Below are 8,413 nucleotides of genomic sequence, written 5' to 3' on the forward strand. Positions count from 1 at the left end.
GTTGGACTAGATGACCTCCTGAGGTCCCTTCCAACCCTGATATTCTATGATTCTAACTTATTGTTGGGGCTCATTACAAGATAAAATTAGGCTTTGGCTTACTGATATCATACCAGATCCTCTCTAGAATTTAATGTTTTAGGAGCTGTTAAGAGTCGTTTTACTTCTTTAATAGAATTCTGGCCTTTGATATTCATCCATTTTCCATTGTAAAAGGCATTTTCTTCCTCTAATGAAAAATAAAACCAAGACTTTTTTCCTTCCATGTGATGCTGTGTCATCTCTTCTTTCTGTGCTCTTTTCCCTCTTTCAGTGCAGATAATGACGACTGACTGAGGGGTTTTGCCTATTATGGGAGGTTATTTTTAATCTAGTCTCATAGCTGAGGATGTTAGGGACCACTAGTTAGACGCATCCCACCCACTACTAAGGCAATTCTTTTTTAAATGTCACCTGCCTGAGAATTCCATTCACTGCCATGTACAAGAACATGTAGCCAAGAATATGGTCCTATGGGAACACTGTCTTCTGAGAACAAGTGCAGGTGAGTATTTTTCTCTTTTCTTCTCTGATCTCCGCTCCGATTTCCTATACTGATGGTAACTCAGCTGCTAAGGTCATTTCTGCGGTAGCTTTTAAAACCATTTCATTTCAGTATTAAATACCCCTCCTCCTTCTCTCCTCGCAAACTCTTCAATGATTTTAAAATATGTTTTGCTTCCTTATAAATCTCTCCATGGTTTTGCTCCTGGTTGCTGTTGGATTTGCTTTAATCCTGCATTCATATTGAACAGGGCTTCAGATATCTCATGTCTGTGTCTCTGGCATGGGCTACCTCTAGGACTAACAGGGAGGTCGGTGCTTCTTAGCATTTGGCTTGATATGCGTGCAATTATTCGATGTCCAATTTGTGTGCATTCTGGTGACAGGTAGCAGACACAATTGGTGCACTTGTTTTAAATGGCCACAAGAGGCTGTTAAACCCTCATTATTTTTGACAGTGAAAATATTACAGAAGGAAATGCTATTATCTTTTCAGGATGAAAAAAACAACAATGTTGTATTTCAATCACCACTTCTCTGGATTTCTGCTTATACCCTTCAGGAAGAATAAGTCAGGTGCGTAAATCCAAAGCTGAATGAATTTCAGTTTATTGCTGGTATATGAGGAGTTGGGTTCAAGTAGAGAAGGGGAAATAGGAGAAAGGTTAAGAGTTCCAACCTAAAATGCTCTGTGCATATAGTACATTCATACAGGGTATGGAGGATCCAGTCAATAAAACTACACTCAAAGTTCTTGTTTACACAATCAAGGCGTTTCACTTGGAAAGAGGCAGAGAAGAAGGGTCAGAGGGAGGAGTGTTCCCTTTCAGGGGCTTTGCTAGAGAAAACAACAAAGGAGGCCTGGTTTTGGTTTTGAAAAGCCTCCTCAGCTTTGGAGAACCAAAGACAGGGGGATTTGGAGGAATTCCAATTTATCCAAAGTTCTGGGCAGGTGGGATAAAAGTCTGTCGTTTTGTTCCATCTCCGCTCTGCAACAGCAACGAGGCGTCCTTGTGGCACCTTAGAGACTAACACATTTATTTGGGTATAAGCTTTCGTGGGCTAGAACTCACTTCATCAGATGCATGGAGTGGAAAATACAGGAGCCGGTATAAATACATGAAAAGATGGGAGTTGCCTTACCAAGTGTGAGGTCAGTCTAACAAGACAATTCAGTTAACAATAGGATACCAAGGGAGGAAAAATAACTTTCATTACCACTACAAAAGATGAAGTTCTAGACCATGAAAGCTTGTGCCCAAATACATTTCTTAGTCTCTAAGGTGCCACAAGGACTCCGCGTTGTTTTTGCTGATACAGACTATCACAGCCACCACTCTGCTCTGCAACAGTGCCACATTCTGCTAGATGGAATCCCCAGGTATGGGAATATCCTTTTGTGACCCTACAAGTCAGAGAGCAAGGGGCTCCCTGGTATGTAGCACTGAGTCTCAGCTGCCTGACAAGCTCAATGCACCCCACTCCCCTCCCCGCCCCCACACACACTGTTGTCATAATTACTTAGAAGATGTTTTGTAATATCTCATTGGAAAACCAGTAACTCACTGACCATTTGTAGTCTGGCATGACGTATGAACAGTTAACACACAAAGAGCTATGTAGATGTGCTAGAAATATGTGACTAAAATGTGTTTAAACTAAGCAGGTCAGGAAAAGTTGATAACCAGGTTTTTCTTACACAAAGGGTTGTGAATGCCCTGTCTACCTTGCGAGCCATGGACAATGGGGATACACCAGTAGTAAGCAAAGCAATCAGCTCCCAGGCAGAGGGGAAGACTGCATTTGCATTGTAAAATTTCAGCAGGAAACATCATATGAGAACTCACCAGGAGCGGGCGCTTTGATCAAGGTGGTGTCACCCCCTCCCACTCCCAGAAGAGACAGAAGACTGAATCCCCCAGGACACCTTCCTGGCTCTTGACACCAGGACAATGAATTTTGGGGGAATATATGGACCTGGAAAAAAGATGTTGGGTTATCCTTCACCTGAGGAGGCAAGGAAACAGAGAGCTTTGTTCTCTGTGTTGGATCCTGGCTGAAGACTGGCCAGCTGTGCTGGAAGAATGACTATGGTGAGAATGAAAACTACTTTGAACAAAAGATTCTAGTTTGTTAAGTTGGATTTTAGATTTAGAAGCATATTTGTACTTGTATCTATTTGTAACCATTTCTATCCCTGTTCCTTCTGCTTGGCATCATTTAAACCTGGGTTCTACCGTTAATAAACTTGTTATCCTTTTACAAGATCATCTCAGTGCTGTATATTAAACAAAAGGGTAAAATTCACAGCTAATCTAGCAGTCTGGGGTGCATTCTATCTGGTTGGAGGCAGCAAAGTCAATAGCTTTTGTGAGGGTCCAGTGAGAGGGACTGAACATAGCAGGGAGATGGTTTGGGGGAGATTTGGGACAGGAAGGGCTGTTAGTGTCTTCCGGCAAGGAAAAGCCAGGGTGAGGCTACAGTGCCGTGAACATGCTGCTGGTGTTAGGGTTCTGAGCCAAAGCTGCCCAGCACAGAAGCACCCAGGGTTATAGGGCAGGCAGTGACACTATCCCTGACGGGTCTGTGTGAACTACCCTAGCATCACACCTTTTTGAATGATCATGCTAGTGCTCAGAGGTATGATGGAGATGACACTTTACATTGGCTCTAAGGTGGGGTGGGGCTGAGGGAAGATTGTTGATAGCTGGTTTCTCTAACGGGGCGATCTGAGAGAGTTGCACTGGAAAAGGTCTCAGAGAAGACAGAGGAAATGCACTGCGACAGCTGTCACCGAACAGAGGGAATAAGGTCATGAAATATCATCCTAGAATAAAGCGATTGGGGAAAAAGCCAAAGCTCCCCTCTTTCTAGACCATCTAATATGGTGGTTCTTGGCTAGTGTTCATTGGAGAACCTTCCAAAATCTTAGTGTTGATGCTATGGTCCTTATCTTTCTTTTGAGCTACATATCCTCCACATGAAACCATTTGTGCTTTTAAAACAAATCAATGCCCAAATCCTCCCCAGGAATAGTTCAATAAACTCCGTACATTGCTGGTCACTGCTTCCTGGTCAATGAAAACGTTGGAACACAACATACAAAATTCACATCAAGGAATTAAGTCATACTGGTGTATTACACGTAATGACAAATAGAAATGCTAACTTCTTGTTTTATTAGGGATACACATGAGCTGTTTGCTAATATTCAGTCTATTTAAGCAGACAATATGTTTCCTACTTTGGGCAGACCCTGGACAACACATTTAAAATTGTTTGTCTGAAGACTGGATGAGTGGTAACTGCAAGTCACTTTTCCAGACAATAAAGATTCTATACTTTGATCTGGCCCCTTAGTGGCACAAATGGACTGGAAAAACCACTAGATCTCCCCAGCTTCTGTGTAGGCACCGTGTTGCATTGTTGGGCAAGGGTTGTGTATTGGATCAGGAGGGGAAATGGCTGCAGCGCTACGGCTCTTTGCCGCTGGCATAAAAGTTGTTTGGGGTCATAGTCAGCTAGGCTGCTCTAATCTACAGCAGGGCCAGGGCTGGCATAGAACCAACCCCAGAATCAAGGAGCTGCAACCCGTTCTTTTGTCACCCATTCCAGGGCTGCAGCCAGCTAATATAACATACAGCCAGACTCTGTGCTTTAGATTTTGTTATTGTTTGTGGTACACCTAAATAATGTTTTCTGTGCCTTTCGAGTCTATTGAATCTCCTTAAGGAATATGATCCTGTTTTCTATTCCTTCTTATCCCACCACATTACTATAGTGATTGTTCAAGAAGAATTGTTTAGATTTTCTGTTTTGTTATTTTCTTCCTACCTCAGTTCCTTTTGATGCCAGCTCATTGTTGTGGGGTTTGTTGCCTTTTTTCTTTTAACTCCTTTGGAATGTCCAGCATTTTCCTTTCCTGTCTAATCTTCATAACAGAATTTCAAAAACAGCTGCACCCCATCAGGATTATCACAGGGTATGTAAAACTGAACACAAAGAGTACAAAAATGCTTGATGGCAGAGCCTCACTGTCCTCCAGGAAGTGACCTGCCAACCATCTGGGCTCCCTGGAGTTTCAGAGCTTAAAAACAGGCTTGAGTCTTCATTTGTAACACATCAGTGAGCCTGTTTGTTCTGTTTCAAAAAAACAAAGCTGTTTTGAATCATCACTACAGGATGATGGAAGCCAGCAAGTCTATCTCACCTAATCTGGTAGTTTCCTTTGTAACATCAGATACTATTATATCATTGCTTTACCACCCAGATTGAGGGTTTTCATTGTTCTAGATCAGGAGACAGCTGGGTCAGTGTGAGTTTCACTGCTCCTGTCTTCCCCCACAAAGGGCTCTGACACCTGTCATTTATTATATCAGCCACCACCCTCTACAGTCCCAAGCAATAATTATATTTACAGTGACATACAATCATCCCCTTTTGCTAGACAGAAGAGACCACTCCATACAGAGAGCTCCTTTTTTCTATGGCCCTGCTAGCCTCCCCCAGAGTCTCTCTCCTTCTGTCCCTCCTGTGCTTTTCTACTCTTGCAGTGAATGGGCTAATTAGCTCCTTAGCTTTTCCCAGCCCAGGCTGTTCTAGTAATTAGCCACTCCTTTCCCAGTCGGGCCCTTTCCAGGGGAGCTTATTGGATAAATTGATAAGGATGAGCACAAGAGAATATCACAAGCACATAGAGACAACATGAGAAAAGCTACAGTATAAAATCAGTTACATTCAGCAAGGGACATAAAAGACAATAAGAAGGTCTATAAATACGTTAGGAGAAAGAGACCGACAAAGGCAAGTGTAGGTCCACTACTGAGGAGGGATGGAGAGCTAATAATGGATGGTGCTGAGAACACTGAGGTATTCAATGACTATTTTGCATCCGTCTTCACTAAAAAAGGTTAATTGTGACTGGGGTGGTGATCCACAAAGGGATTCAAGCCCTGTGATGCTCAGCATCACAGAGCTTAACTTTTAGATGCCTAGAAAATCACAGGAATACACTACGTTCCACAAAGTCTGAGTTGGGCATCGAGGCTCCCAATACAATGAATAGGGAGACACTGAAATCTTAAATAGCGATTCACAAAAGCCAGCAGGGTAGGCGGGGAACTGCCTATGCTAGCCAGTAGGAGATGTTGCTGGGGAGGGGGTGCTAAGCCCCACCCCTCTCTTGGAAATAGGTGCCTAAATCCAGATTTCAGGGAGGCTCCTTGCTCTGTTTAGCAATCCACAAACAGGAACCTGATGCCTGGAGTCAGATGGCTTAGGTTATTCAGGAGTGTCTTGTGGGAATGAGTTAGGTGCCTGTCTTTCTCCACACAATATGGGCAAAGGTGGATGCAATGCTCATCTTATAACCTATAGCCCAGTGGTTAGCGCACTCCCCTATGATGTGGGAGACCCAGGTTCAATTCCCCCCTCTCAGGCAGAGGTGGGGAGAAAGGATTTGAATGGGGCGGGGGTCTCCTACTGCTCAGAATCAGTGCTCTAACCATTAACTATGTGATATTCTGATGGGGGATGATACATCAGTCTGTCCTGTTGAAGCTGTTCCACTCTGGACAAACAATGAAAGAGTGATTGGAGAAGAGAGACTGGTCCTGGGATCTCCTACCTCCCAGGCTGAAGTCCTGGACTACAGAGTCATTCTCTCTGTCCCAAAGAGAGGGAGGCAGAAGGAGCCTAGAGGGAGATAGCAGTGTGCAGCCCCACAGGCTGAAACATGGGTGCCAAGGGAACTTTTCACTCTGAAAACTCAGGGACAAAGTGAGTTTAGGTGCATACAGGGTTTGATGGGAGTTTTGTGGATTGCAATGGAGCCAAAACTGGGACCTAGATGTCTACTCTAAACTCCAGACTTTGGTACCTAAGAATCTTTGTGGATCCCACCCCAGAAACTTAACCCAATTAATATTAACAAGGGGAAAGGAACAGATACCAGAACAGGGAAATAATAGCTTAGTGAATATTTAGATAAATTAGATGCATTCAAGTCAGCACAGCCTGAGAAAATTCATGCTAGGGTACTTAAGAAACTGGCAGAAATTATCTCAGAACCATTAGCAATTATCTTCAATAACTCGTAATGATGGATGAAGCCCCACAGGTCTGGAGAAGGCAAACATAGTACCTGTCTTTAAAAAGGAGAACAAAGAGGACCCAGGGAATTATAACCAGTCAGCCTAACCTAGATACCCAGAAAGATACTGGACCAAATTATTAACAATCAATTTGTAAGCACATAGAGGATAATAGGGTGATAATTAATAGCCGACATGGAGTTATCAAGACCAAATCATGCCAGACCAATCTAATTTCCTCCTTTGACAGGGTTACTGGCTTAGTGAATAGGAGGACGCAGTAGACATGATATATCTTGAATTTGGTAAGGCTTTTGACAGTCCCACACACATTTTTCACAAGGAAACTAGTGGAATATGGTCAAGATGAAACTAGCATATGGTGGGTACACAATTAGTTGAAAAATCATACTCAGAGTAATTATCAGAGGTTCACTATCAAACTAGGAAGACATATCCAGTGGGGTCCTGCAGCAGTCTCTTCTGGGTCTGATATTAGTCTACGCTTTCATTAATGACTTAGATAATGGAGTGGAGAATGTGCTTATAAAATTTGCAGATGACACCAGCCAGGAGGGGTTGCAAGCACTTTGGAGGTCAGGATTAGAGTTCAAAATGACTGACAAATTGGAGGGTTTGTCTGGAATCAAGATAATATTCAATAAAGACAAGTGCAAAGTACTACCCTTAGGGAGGAAAATCAAATGCACAAATACAAAATGGACAATAACTGGCAGTATTGATGAAAAGGATCTGGGGGTTATAGTGGAAATGGAATATGAGCCAACAATGTGATGCAGCTGTGAAAAAGGCTGATATCATTTTGGGGTGTATTAACAGAAGTGTTGTATGTAAGATACGGGAGATAATTGTCCCACTCTACTCGGCACTGGTGAGGCCTCAGCTAGAGTACTGAGTCCAGTTTTGGGTGCCACACTTCAAGAAAGATGTGGACAAATTGGACAGATTTCAGAGGAGAGTAACAAACATGATAAAAGGTTGAGAAAACCTGACTTATAAGGAAAAGTTTTTTTAAAAATGAGGCATGTTTAGTATTAAGAAAAGACTACTGCACTTCTCTTCCCACAGGTTGCCCTTTGGTCTCCTTATTTCTCCTTCCTCCCCACTGTTAACAGTTAAGGTTTTCTTCTGCTCCCGGCCACTAGTGGATTACTGTCTGTATGCTATCTGGATTGCCAGCACAGTTGCTGACAGCATGTCAGCTAGCCAGCAACTCCCCTCTGGGGTCTCCTTGCCTGTCCTCCAACAGCTCTTCCTACGCAGTTCCCCTTGTACTCCACTTCCTTTCTCCCCTCCCTCACTGGATTCCATTTTTCCTCCCTTTTCCCAGGTTTACAAAACTGGGCATGTGTAATATTGAGAAAAGACGACTGAGGGGAACCTGATAAGAGTCTTCAAATATGTTAAGCGCTGTTATAAAGAGGACAGGGATCAATCATCCTGCATGTCCACTGAAGGTAGGACAAGAATAGACTTAATCAGCAGCAAGGGAGATGTAGGTTAGATATAAGGAAAAAAACTATCTAACTATAAGGATAGTTATGCATTGGAATAAGCTTCCGAGGGAGGTTATGGAATCTCTGTCATTAGAGATTTTTAAGGATAGGTTGGACAAACACCTGTCAGGGATGGTCTAGGTATATTTGGTCCTGCCTCAGCACCGGGGGCTAGACCAGATGACCTCTCAAGGTTCCTTCAAGCCCTACACTTGTATAGTTCCTAGAACAATCAGAAAGGAAGGAAACAATGCTAGTTTG

At 43.1% G+C, this 8,413-nt stretch overlaps 1 long non-coding RNA gene across 1 annotated transcript; it reads left to right on the forward strand.

The window, feature by feature from the left end:
* The first annotated feature begins 395 nt into the window (after positions 1-395).
* Positions 396-2,776, forward strand: LOC140916489 (uncharacterized). The gene is made up of 3 exons (XR_012160527.2): positions 396-544; positions 1,040-1,119; positions 2,249-2,776. It is a non-coding gene; the product is annotated as an uncharacterized LOC140916489 (long non-coding RNA).
* The last annotated feature ends 5,637 nt before the right edge of the window (positions 2,777-8,413 follow it).

The sequence above is a fragment of the Lepidochelys kempii genome, chromosome 8, assembly GCF_965140285.1.
Source record: "Lepidochelys kempii isolate rLepKem1 chromosome 8, rLepKem1.hap1, whole genome shotgun sequence".
Taxonomy (NCBI): domain Eukaryota; kingdom Metazoa; phylum Chordata; order Testudines; family Cheloniidae; genus Lepidochelys; species Lepidochelys kempii.